The 11,810-nt window shown below is 42.0% G+C and overlaps 1 protein-coding gene across 1 annotated transcript in view; it reads left to right on the top strand.

Moving 5' to 3' along the window:
- Positions 1-11,810, top strand: part of LOC125779407 (uncharacterized) — a 194,543-nt gene that overhangs the window by 51,676 nt on the left and 131,057 nt on the right. The gene's annotated exons all lie outside the window — the stretch shown is intronic.

The raw sequence follows: 11,810 nt of genomic DNA, 5'->3' as shown, positions 1-11,810 counted from the left end.
CGCTCTTGTGTACATATACAGATATTTGTATGTATGTATCCGTTCTTATGCCATTTAAATTATCGCCCTTGTAGGCAACAACTGAATATTTTTGGGTTTCTTTAGCCTATGTGTAAGTACTTATATAGATTTTTTGTGGTATTAAAAAAGCACGATTGAAAAATGCCGTTACTAATTTAAAACATATTTTACTTTGAAAAACTTGCAACAAAGTGGGCGAAAGGTTAAAACATAAAATAAAATATATAAAGCTTCAATTTGAAGTCGAAAAAGCATATATGTAGAAAGATAATATTACGGTATTTTCAGTTATACTTTTTTTGTTTTATATAATTTCGAAATATTTTTATAAACAGATAATCTGCTAAATTAAATAGTTGCGATTGACTGTTAAGTGAACATAACCCATTGTAAGTAAGGAATGTCTAAGTTCGGTAGTAACAGGACATTTGATACAGGTAGATTTTAGAATAGCATCCCCCGATTTCGGGGTTAATATGGGTAGGCATGGATAGAGGAGGTCCTCCAGATTAAGAAAATATATATATATATAGCCGCTGATTTATGGTTTTTGAGATATTTGCATTTAAAGTTCAAAAAATCAACTATTTAAAATGCGTGTTTCTCCCATTTGTAATGAATTTTATAGTGATATTTTTTTACTTATATCCACCAACACTTCACTACTCCGTTTCTAACCATTTATTTTATATTAAATAGTGCAAAAATAACTTTTATTCAACATTTAACTTTTGTTCATTTATTTTTGTTCATACAATAACAAAAGGGTTGCATTCTAACTAATTATCAGTGCTACCTTACGTTCATATTTTACGGAAGAACCAAAAGAAGTAAAGAAAACTAATAATACCCCAATGATAGGAAATATATAGTATAACACATTAGTTTTCCGCATAAAATTCCTTTCTGCATTAGCGGTCTTCGGCCGCTCTTCAAAAAAATAACCCTCGGTTGGACCTGGGCGTGCTTAGTTCTTTTACGTTGAGCACCTTTTTGCGTTGGCGACCGCGCTCGCTTTGCTTTGCTTGTTTACAACCATTTTCTTATTGAATGAATAAATGGATTTTAACTTGCGTTTCATATGGAATTAAAGTTATTTATGCACTATTTAATAAAAAATAAATGATTAGAAACGAATTAATGAAGTGTTAGTGGATATGAAAGTGTAAAATGCGTTAAAAATCGGAAACACGCATTTTAAATAGTTGATTTTTTGAACTTTAAATGTAAATAACTCAAAAACCATAAGTCAGCGGCACCTATATGTATATATACTAGGCATCAAATGAAAGTATAAATTACACAGACATAAGATAAAATAAATAATTGAGGAATGCACTGCGACCATAGGTCTATTGTGCCCTCTCCTAACTCACAGGGACTCGCTTAGCCTCAGCATATTGATGAAGTCCAATATCCTGTTGGGTGCTAGCGAGGCGATGTGATCCCTATCCGGAAACATGGATCCGAGGGCTTTCGACCTGCGCCTACAGACTGCGATGCAGTCGATTAGCAGGTGTTCCGGGGTTTCAGGCTCCCTGTCGCAAAACCGACAGCGCAAGATGATAGGCCCATGTTAGCTAAATGCCTTTTCAACTTGCAGTGGCCGGTGAAAAATGCGACCAGGAGCCTGAGTTTATTTCTTGGGAGGTTTATGAACGATTTGAACCTCTTCTGGTTATACCCCCCAATTAACAGTTTGGCATGACGCATACCGTGCGCTCGCTGCCAATGCCTGCACGCTCTTTCTTCCTTGCGGCGCAGCTCATTCACAGTATGGGGACCCACTTCAGTGAACGGGTCGGGTTCAACCATATTGGTGGAGGCTGCGGAGCGGGAAAGCTCGTCAGCCAGTTCATTGCCGGCTATTCCCCAGTGACCAGGCACCCAGATCAAGTGTACCTGGTTCTTTTCAGCTAGGTTGTCCAGCCTTCCTCTACACTCCTGCACTAGTAGCGATTTGATCTCATAGGAGGAGATCGCTTTTAGTGGCGCTTGACTATCGCTAAGTATAGCTATTCGCTCGTTGCGATAGTTGCTGTGGAGGTTTATCTCTATACATCGACTTATAGCCAAGACTTCGGCCTGAAAAATGCTGTGAAATCTTCCCATTGGTATGGAGAGCTTGGTACGCGGACCCGCAATACCCGCACCTATTCCTTCCGACGTCAGTGTACCACCTCAATGTGCTATCCCTTAGCATTTGCGCAAGAGTGGGGTCGTTCCACTCACTCTTGCTACCGAGGGTAACCTTAAACCTCTTCGTGAAGTGAATTGTTTTGGTAATGCCGTCCTTCGGGAGGAGGGCAATAGGAGTGTCGCCAATTATCCTCTCCATCCTCTGGGACGAGATTATCTTACCTTTGCCACATCCCTCTGCTGTAATCTGCAGAAGTGAGTGCTTGGCTACTTGACCTATCATTATGTGGAGCGGTGTGAGTTCCAGCAAGACCTCCAGAGCTGCCGTAGGGCAGGTCCGCATAGCGTCCGTCATGCAAACACATGCTAGCCGCTGAAGCTTTGATAGTTGGCTTACCACCGAAGCCTGCGACGCTACGGAGGCCCAGGACACCGCCCCGTATGTAATTGTCGGTCGCACAATCATGGTGTATAACCACCTAATAATCCTTGGCTTACAGCCCCAGGATTTACCCGCCAGCCCTTTGCACACCATCAGTGCTTTTTTTGCTTTGACTAACGTTTGGTTCACATGCACCATCGCAGGGTAGAATCCAGCGTAAGACCCAGGTATTTAACCTTGTTAGTCATTTCGATCTCTCTGCCCCCAAGTGTGAGATTCCTCAGGCCGGGTAGGGACCTGCGCCTTGTGAAAGGGACTACGGTTGTCTTTGAGGGGTTGATATTTAATTCAACTCCCCTGCACCACCCCTTTGCCAGATTTAGACCTCGTTGCACTAGGTCACAGAGAGTATCCTCAAATTTGCCTCTTGCTATTATCACAATGTCGTCCGCATACCCTTGGCAGCGGATCCCGTTGTCAGTTAGCAGTGCTAGCAGCTCATCCACGACAAGGCTCCATAGTAGTGGTGATAGCACACCTCCCTGTGGGCAGCCTCTTGTCGCCCCCAGACGAATCTTTGTTTCACCTAATGTGGTCTCGGCTATCCTGGTGCGCACCGGTGCTGCCACTTTCCTTCTCTCCAGCGCCCTGGCTACACTCTTGTGAGATGTGTTGTCGAAGGCACCTTCGATATCTAAGAAGGCACATATCACCTTCCCTTTCTCCAGTCAGCTCTCTATCTCCGAGGTCAACTGGTACAGAGCCGTACTGGTGGATTCCGCTCTGTATGCATGCTGAGCAGCATTCAGGGGTGCAGACTTCAGCGCCGTCGACCTTATGTTGTTGTCTATGATCTTTTCCATAGTCTTCAGTAGGAAGGAGGTTAGACTAATGGGCCAGTAGGATTTGGCCAATGAATAGTCCTTCCTTCCTACTCTCACCTCAGCCGTTCTTCAAGGGTCAGGGATGTACGCCATTGCGAGTCTCTTCCTCAGCAGCCGAACAAGGTGAGGTAGCAGAAGCTGTTCACCCTGTTGCAAAAGCGCTGGGAAGATGCCGTCCACCCCCGGAGACTTGAATTTTTCGAACGAGGCCATTGCCCACTTGATCGAGTCCGCAGTGACTAATTGCTTAGCGGTTACCCAATCCAAGCGAATTGGCCTATGTTCGCTCACAGGTAGACATTGGTCTACCGGGATGGTCTCCGGGAAGTGAGCACGCAGAAGCTCTGTCGCTCTGTCCTCCGCGCTGGTCGTGAATGTCCCGTCACTTCTTTTGATAGCGAGCTCTGTGTTGGTCTTTCCACTAGCCTTGTGCAGCTGCGCCGCTTCTGGTGTGGAGGAGACCGTTTCACAGAAACTCCTAGCTTGTTTTGCTGACCTAATCTCCTTAATTTAAAGGGTTAGGTGGCTCCTGTACTCTTCCTAGACCCTTGTACGTTTTGCCTTGTTAAATAGACTACGTATCTTCTTCCTGAGGTCTGCAAGCTTCCTTGTCCACCAGGGACAGTTGCGCCTATCTGTGAACACTATTAAGGGGCAGCTACCGTTGTACGCGTTAGTGATAGACCCATTCAGTGCCAACACTCTGCTCTCTATTCCAGGGCCCGTAACGCTATCGTCGGTCTGCCTCTCCCTATTTAGTTCCTCCTGTAGCTTTTCCCTGAAGGCACTCCAGTTAGTCCTCCGAGAGTTGCGTCTCGGGGGAAGTTGCCTGACCTCTACCTTCAGTGCGAACCTTACTACTCTGTGGTCTGACAGGGAGGGCTCCGTTGAAACCCTCCACATTGAGACCCATCCATTTGCATGCTCGCTGCTGAAGGTGATGTCCAGCACCTCCTTCCTGCTTATAGTTATAAAAGTGGGTTCGCAACCCACATTTTCAATCGCTAAATTACTACCTAATACATATTCTAATAGAGACTCACCCCTTGTGTTGCAGTCCGTGCTTCCCCATTCCACATGGCGTCACATCCGATAATGAGGGGCAGCCTGTACCTCTTGCAGTACTCCACTAGCCTTACCACCACTTCAGGGGGTGCTGCTGCTGCCTCCCCTGGGAAGTAGGCTGATGCCAGGACGAAGTCTTTGCCTTCCCAGTCTCTGGCCTGTACCGCCACCAGATCCTGCGTCAGGAACTCTGAAATTTGGCTTCCTGGGCATCCGGGACGTCAGCGGTTGCGACTAACGTAATCTGCTCAGCCCTGCTCACGCCCGGTTGTTTTGCCACCTCGTCCACCTGCATCCTCTCCACCACCTTGTTTGCCACGGTTGTGTCCTGTTTGGACCCGCTACCGCCGGCTGAGTGGCAGCCTTCCCATCCTCCTTGCTCCCTGTGGTCAGAGACATTATTTCAATGCAGTTTTATTAAAATATACAATTAATAATTCATACATTAATATTACATTTACATAGGTATTTAAGTAACAAATTATAAATTAATAATTTTTTTTTGCGAAATAGAAAGAAAGAAAATTTGGTCCACTTTAAAAGAAGGACTCTTAAATAAAAGTGGTCAAATGAAAGTATAAATATTGAAAAAATACAAAACGTTTGGTTTAAAAGTAAATTTAGTAATTAATATTGCCTTCTTTATTCTGAATTACTGCAGGAAGACGTTTTGGCATGCCTTGAACCAAATTTTCTAGTATTTTCATTGGTATGTTGTTAAGTTGACGCTTCGTCTCTAAGAAAAATTATACCAAGTTTGTACGGCTGCTGTTTGGTATTTTGGAATCAAAAATTAACCACAAATGCTTAATTGGATTTAAATCCGGTGACTAAGCTGACCAGGCCAGTTTTTCTTTAAGCCTTCTTCAAAAAAGCGAGTAGTCAGGCGAAATGTGCATTGGGGGTAGTTATCTTTTTGGAAGATAAACGCATTTATTTTAAAATTTTCGCTAAGAATGTCAACATATGAAGCAACCCTCATTCGTCCATCGATTTTAAGTACACTGTCTACACCAAATTTTGAGAAACAGCCCCAAACCATGAGAGAATATCCTCCATGCTTCACTGATGATTGTATGCACTGTGGTTTTAAGCGATCAGAAGGTTTACACCACACACTCTTACTTGTTTTTTTAACTATTTAGCTAGAATTTGAATTAATTAAAATAGAGTATTCAAAAATCTTCCTTCTTCCCTCTCTGATCGAAATCGAATATTTTTCATTAATTTTTTATGCGTTTCACCCCTCTTCCCATCTTCTATCCCATCTACTACAATCACCATAATAGTAATTCCCTTTGTAAATACAAATGTATTAAATCTGTAGTAAAAATCAGTTCTATCTTGAAAAAAATTAACCAAAATTAAAATTATACTTTCATTTGACGCGCACTCATAGGCTAACCAGCGAAGACTAATCACTCTCGACGGAGTCTAAATAATAAGTGCAAATATTACTCCAACTGTTTATTTACATAACGGTGCATCTACATAAAATGCCTTATGAATTTATTCTTAAGCGAAAATGTAGGAAGTAAATGAATGATCTGAGGTTGCCAGTACATATTACATTTATACTTTCATTCGATGCCTAGTGTATATTCTTGATCCGTACACAAACTTTCGCAATTGCCGGAGGATCAACGGTATAAATAATTTGACAAATAAATTAATGCGCATGAACAATCAATAGAATATGCAATGTGGACTTAATGGAATTGTTAGTATCGTCCCTCCTAGTGCTAGTGTCGGCAATATGCTTAATTATCACACCGGAGGAAATAATAGTGTGTGGTAAATAGTAACATCACTGGTATTAAACAAGGTCTGTCGCAAAAGAAACAGAAATTTTTAAATATAACTGTTTCTGGTGGCGCCACCTATTGGTGGGTATATGAAATAAAAAGTTTGATCTCTTGTTGACATTTCGTAAAAATTTTAAGACAATTGAATAACTTTAATCGATGTTATCGATCAAAAAGTGACAGCAGCATTTGGTCAACGGTCGTAAAATGCATTTTGAACAAAGAGCAAATATTAAATTTTGTTTTAAACATGGGAAAACGTTTACTGAAACATTTCAAATGATGAAAAAAGTTTATTGTGATCAGTGCCTAATGTGCATGAGTGGTTTAAGCGATTCCAAGAAGGTCGTGAAAACGAGAGCCATCACCGGAAAAATTTGTCTTCAGAAGTCAAAAATAAAGACAATGCTGATTTGTTTTTACGATTCCGAGGGTATTTTACACCGAGGGTTCGTCCCACCTGGCCAAATGATTAATGCTGTGTTTTACCTTGGTGTTATGAAACGTCTTTTGTCACGCATTCGTTGTGCTCGACCACAATACCGTGAGGCAGGGTCCTGGCGCCTGTTGCACGATAATGCACCGTGTCATCGGTTGACGCTTGTCACCGATTTTTTGACAAAAAACTCCATACGAGTATTAACCATTAATCACTTATCCTACTCACTTGATCTGGCACTCTGTAATTTTTACCTATTTGAAAACACCATTTGCCCATGAAAGGACACTACATAGCGTTCGGCTTCGCATTGCAACACATTCTCCAAATTCATCTAGTCCTAATAACCCCATGTCAAATTGATCGTTACCGTCACTTCGAACAACAGGAGCATTACGAATAACGACAAACTCACCAAATATGGACGTACATGCATCAACAGTCAGTACAGCAATATCAAATGCAAACGGTCAAAGTGAGAATAATTTCCCATCTGAAGGTTCCCCAAAAAGCAGTGGCACTAATAAGAGTACTACAGTACTACAAACACAGAATAGAAATCGTAATAATCAAATGACCCAATTCAATAGTAAACCCAGTACTCCATTATCATACTTATTTACCTAAAGATCTTGATTCATTTCATACAAATGTACAAGCAGGTATATATATACTACTTTGAACAAATATAGTATGTATAGCTAATATTTTTATAAGTTTTAACAGGTGATCTAAAAAATACGCGTTAATATTTAGCCCTACAGTCTTGCATCATACCTTTGCTAGATTTAAGCCCCTTTGAACAATATCACAGAGAGTGTTCTCAAATCTACCTCGCGCCATTATGTCAATGTCGTTCGGTACCCTTAGCAACGGATTTTATTGGTGGCGAGCAACTTAAGGAACTCATCCACTACCAGGCTCCATAGCAGAGGGGATAGTACTCCACTCTGTGGGCAGCCCCTTGTGGTGTCAAGACGGATCTTGCTCTTCCCTACCGTTGTTTCCTACCTACCCTAACCTAGTACGCAGTAGGGCTTCTATCCATCTGCATACTAGAGCCGTTACGTTCTTTTTCTCAAGTGCCTTGATCACTTTAGTTTGAGGCGCAAATCGCAACCTCGCCGTTGTCCAACGAATCCTGAAATTTAGATGTGAGTTGGTACAGAGCAGTGTTAGTGGATCTGCCCGCTCTATACGCGTGCTGTCTGGCATGTAGAGTGCGATTTTCAGCGCTTCCGATCTTATGTGATTATCTACTACTTTAGCATGAAGGATGTGAGACTAATAGGCCGGAATGATTTGGCCAACGAGTAGTCTTTCCTACATACCTTGGGGATGAAGATTACTTTCGCAATTCTCCATGGCTCTGGGATATACGACATCGCCAGGCTATCTCTCATCAGCCCTAGCAGGTGTGGCAAGAGTTCTTTCATACCTTGCTGCAAAAGAGCCGGAAAGATGCCATCCGCTCCCGGTGACTTGTAGTTCGAGAAGGAGGCCCGTGCTCACTTTACTGAGCCTGCATTGAACAGATACCTTGCAGTCAGACAGTCTAAACGATCCGGCCTGCTTGTGACCGATGCTGGAGTTTGGACAGCCTGAACCGTCTCTGGAAAGTGCGCTTGTAGGAGTTTCTCTGCCCTCTCCTCCGCGCTAGTCGTATACGTCCCGTCCTGTCTTTTGATGGATAATACCGTGTCCGTCTTACCTCTCGACAACGCCTTGTGCAGTCGGGCTGCTTCTGGGGTCTAGGTGTTGCTTGTATTCCTCCTAGTTGCCCGTGCGCTTGGCTTTATTGGACAGCCTGTACACCCTATACCTAAGAACCGAGAGTTCATTAGACCACCAGGGACAGGTTTGTTTCTTAGTAGCCACTTTTAATGGACAAGCACCATGATATGAGCCCATAATTGACTGGTTTATGGCACTCAGCCTGCTCCCCAGTCCACTGAGAGATCAATCCGGTCATGTTGTCATTGCTTAAGGTAATGTCAAGGACCGCAGCCCACATTTTCGATGCTTATATTACTACTAACTATGAATTCAAGAAGAGACTCACCCCTCTCGTTGCAGTCCGTGCTACCTCATTCCGTGTGATGCGTGTTGGCATCACATCCCACGGTGAGGTGAAGTTTATTCGCTCTACAATAGTCGACGAGACTGAGAATCGATGATGGGGGTGCTGTGGCCGTCTCACCTGGAAAAGAGGCGGAGGCAAGGAGGAAGTCTGAACCTTCCCTTTCCTTCACCTGATCCGCCACCAACTCTTCAACTCTTTTGAATCCATCCTCCTCTGTGCAGTCGATCCTGCTCAAGGGGGTTATTGGGGCGGAGTTCGCACGACTTGCAATAGTCGCGGTGAACACACTGTGCTGAGTGCCGCTGTAAGAGGGAACTTCATCGTCATCGCGCGAGTTAATACTTTAACCTTTAACATTAGCCTCGAGGTCACTTTATCATTATCGACTGCCGAGTAACAAGTTCTGTATACCACTTGTAAAGGTACAGTTTAAGTGTATTATATTCAATATTGAAGTACATGTGAATACGGTTGTTTAAATGAGTTAAGCATCCACCCCCTCTACACGGTAAAACTGGCGCATCCTAATGCGACAATTTGATTCCCCACTGCGCCGCGTAAACAATACATTTGCCACATACCATTTGCTTTCGGACATCTACATTTCGCATAGATACTGCCGCGTCGATACCTACGGTATTCGACCGTGATTTCCACTTTTTTTATCCCGATGCGCGGAACATCGATCACCAGCACCGTCAAATCATCTTCGGATTGGAGTCTCGCCGCCCCGCGTGTTGGCATTTCTTACAATTTTTTACAATCAAAACTAATAATATCAAATTATAATTTTGTTGATATATTGTTAAAATAAAAACAAAATTTATAATAAAATAAATTTGGTATAATTATATTCATGGTCCTTCGAGCGTTAACGAAAGGCACCTTCGGCACAGTCAAATTAAAAACAATAATAATTAACATAAATTGGCTTAATAACAATAATAAGTGGATTTGGTGGCAAAAACTAAAGGTCAAGCAGGAATAATAGTAAAACAGTTCGCTCTTAATGCCGATAATTTCAATTTGGCTTGGGAAGCTCTAAAAGCTAGATATGAAAACAAATGAATATTGGTCGACAAGCAAGTAACGACACTATTAAACTTGCCTAAAATCAAGAAAGAAACAAGTGAAGAATTTGTAACACTACAATCCACTGTTTCTAATTGTTTGTCGACTCTGTCGACACAAAATATTCCCACAGACAGCTGGGACCCAATTCTGGTAAACATTTGCACCGCCGCATTACCAGAAAACTCGTTACTTCTATGGGAGCAATCGCTCTCATCTAGAAAAAAATGCCCAACGTGGCAACAAATGAAAGATTTTCTCACCACCCAATATAAAATTGCGGAAAGGTTAGAAGAAAAAATACTCAAAGTTAAGCACAAACACGACCAGAATGAAAGCTTAAATAGACCTCAAGTTAGTAACAATATCAATTCAAACAAAAACTTTTACAAAACGCAATCGTTCACATTCGAACAGAAAAAACATACGTCATGCGAACTATGTAAAAGAGGGCATAAACTTATGTCTTGCCAGAGGTTTAAAAACTTAAATATTAACGAAAGGAACAACTTTGTCAGGTCAAAAAGGCTCTGTACAAACTGCTTGTCCCATACACACAATCTTAAAAATTGCAAAAGCAAATATAATTGCTTATATTGTCACAAAAGACACAACTCAATGCTTCATTACAGCACATATCCCATTTCACCCTATAAAAGCGCTTATATTTAAATCAAGAACTACGGGTTTAATTGCGAAAGCAAATCCCGAAAACCAAAATTCAAAAAATAGCCAAGAGACAGCATATTACTCAAAGGCACAAAAATTTCAAACGCTCAACAGCGAAACACAAAGTGGACTAGTTACAGAACTAGTTATCACCAAACCAACTCATGGTGAGAAAAAATCAAATAAATACTGTTGCGAATTTGCTCCTTGCTAGTTTACTTTACTAGGTTCGTATCTCTGGATTGACAAATTAAACAAAAAGCCGTTTAATTCACTTCAACAAAATCTCTTTATTTTACAACTCGTCTAGACTATAGCAGTTTACTCTTAGCACTGGTTGATTACGTTGGCGCTGCCACGGCTTATATAGCCACGCACTCCTCGCTGATGCCGACGTCAAATGCAGCTATTGTTTAGACAAGCAGACAGCCACAGCGCCTGTTGCACGATAATGCACCGTGTCATCGGTTGACGCTTGTCACCGATTTTTTGACAAAAAACTCCATACGAGTATTAACCATTAATCACTTATCCTACTCACTTGATCTGGCACTCTGTAATTTTTACCTATTTGAAAACACCATTTGCCCATGAAAGGACACTACATAGCGTTCGGCTTCGCATTGCAACACATTCTCCAAATTCATCTAGTCCTAATAACCCCATGTCAAATTGATCGTTACCGTCACTTCGAACAACAGGAGCATTACGAATAACGACAAACTCACCAAATATGGACGTACATGCATCAACAGTCAGTACAGCAATATCAAATGCAAACGGTCAAAGTGAGAATAATTTCCCATCTGAAGGTTCCCCAAAAAGCAGTGGCACTAATAAGAGTACTACAGTACTACAAACACAGAATAGAAATCGTAATAATCAAATGACCCAATTCAATAGTAAACCCAGTACTCCATTATCATACTGTTACGAATTTACTCTTGCTAGCTTACTTTGTTAGGTTCGTATCTCTGGATTGACAAATAAAATCAACACTGTTTAATTTAATTCAACAACTCTTTATTTCACAACTCGTCTACACTATAGCAGTTTACTCTTAGCACTGGTTGATTACGTTGGCGCTGCCACGGCTTATATAGCCACGCACTTCTCGCTGATGCCGACGTGTCCTTCTAGAATATCGCGTCTGGAAATTACCAGAACATACGGCTATAGCCACGCACTTCTCGCTGATGCCGACGTGTCCTTCTAGAATATCGCGTCTGGAAATTACCAGAACATACGGCTA

Source organism: Bactrocera dorsalis, chromosome 6 (assembly GCF_023373825.1).
Source record: "Bactrocera dorsalis isolate Fly_Bdor chromosome 6, ASM2337382v1, whole genome shotgun sequence".
NCBI classification, from domain to species: Eukaryota; Metazoa; Arthropoda; class Insecta; order Diptera; family Tephritidae; genus Bactrocera; species Bactrocera dorsalis.
The sequence above is the reverse complement of the archived record's forward strand: the minus strand, read 5'-3'. Positions and strand labels throughout refer to the sequence as shown.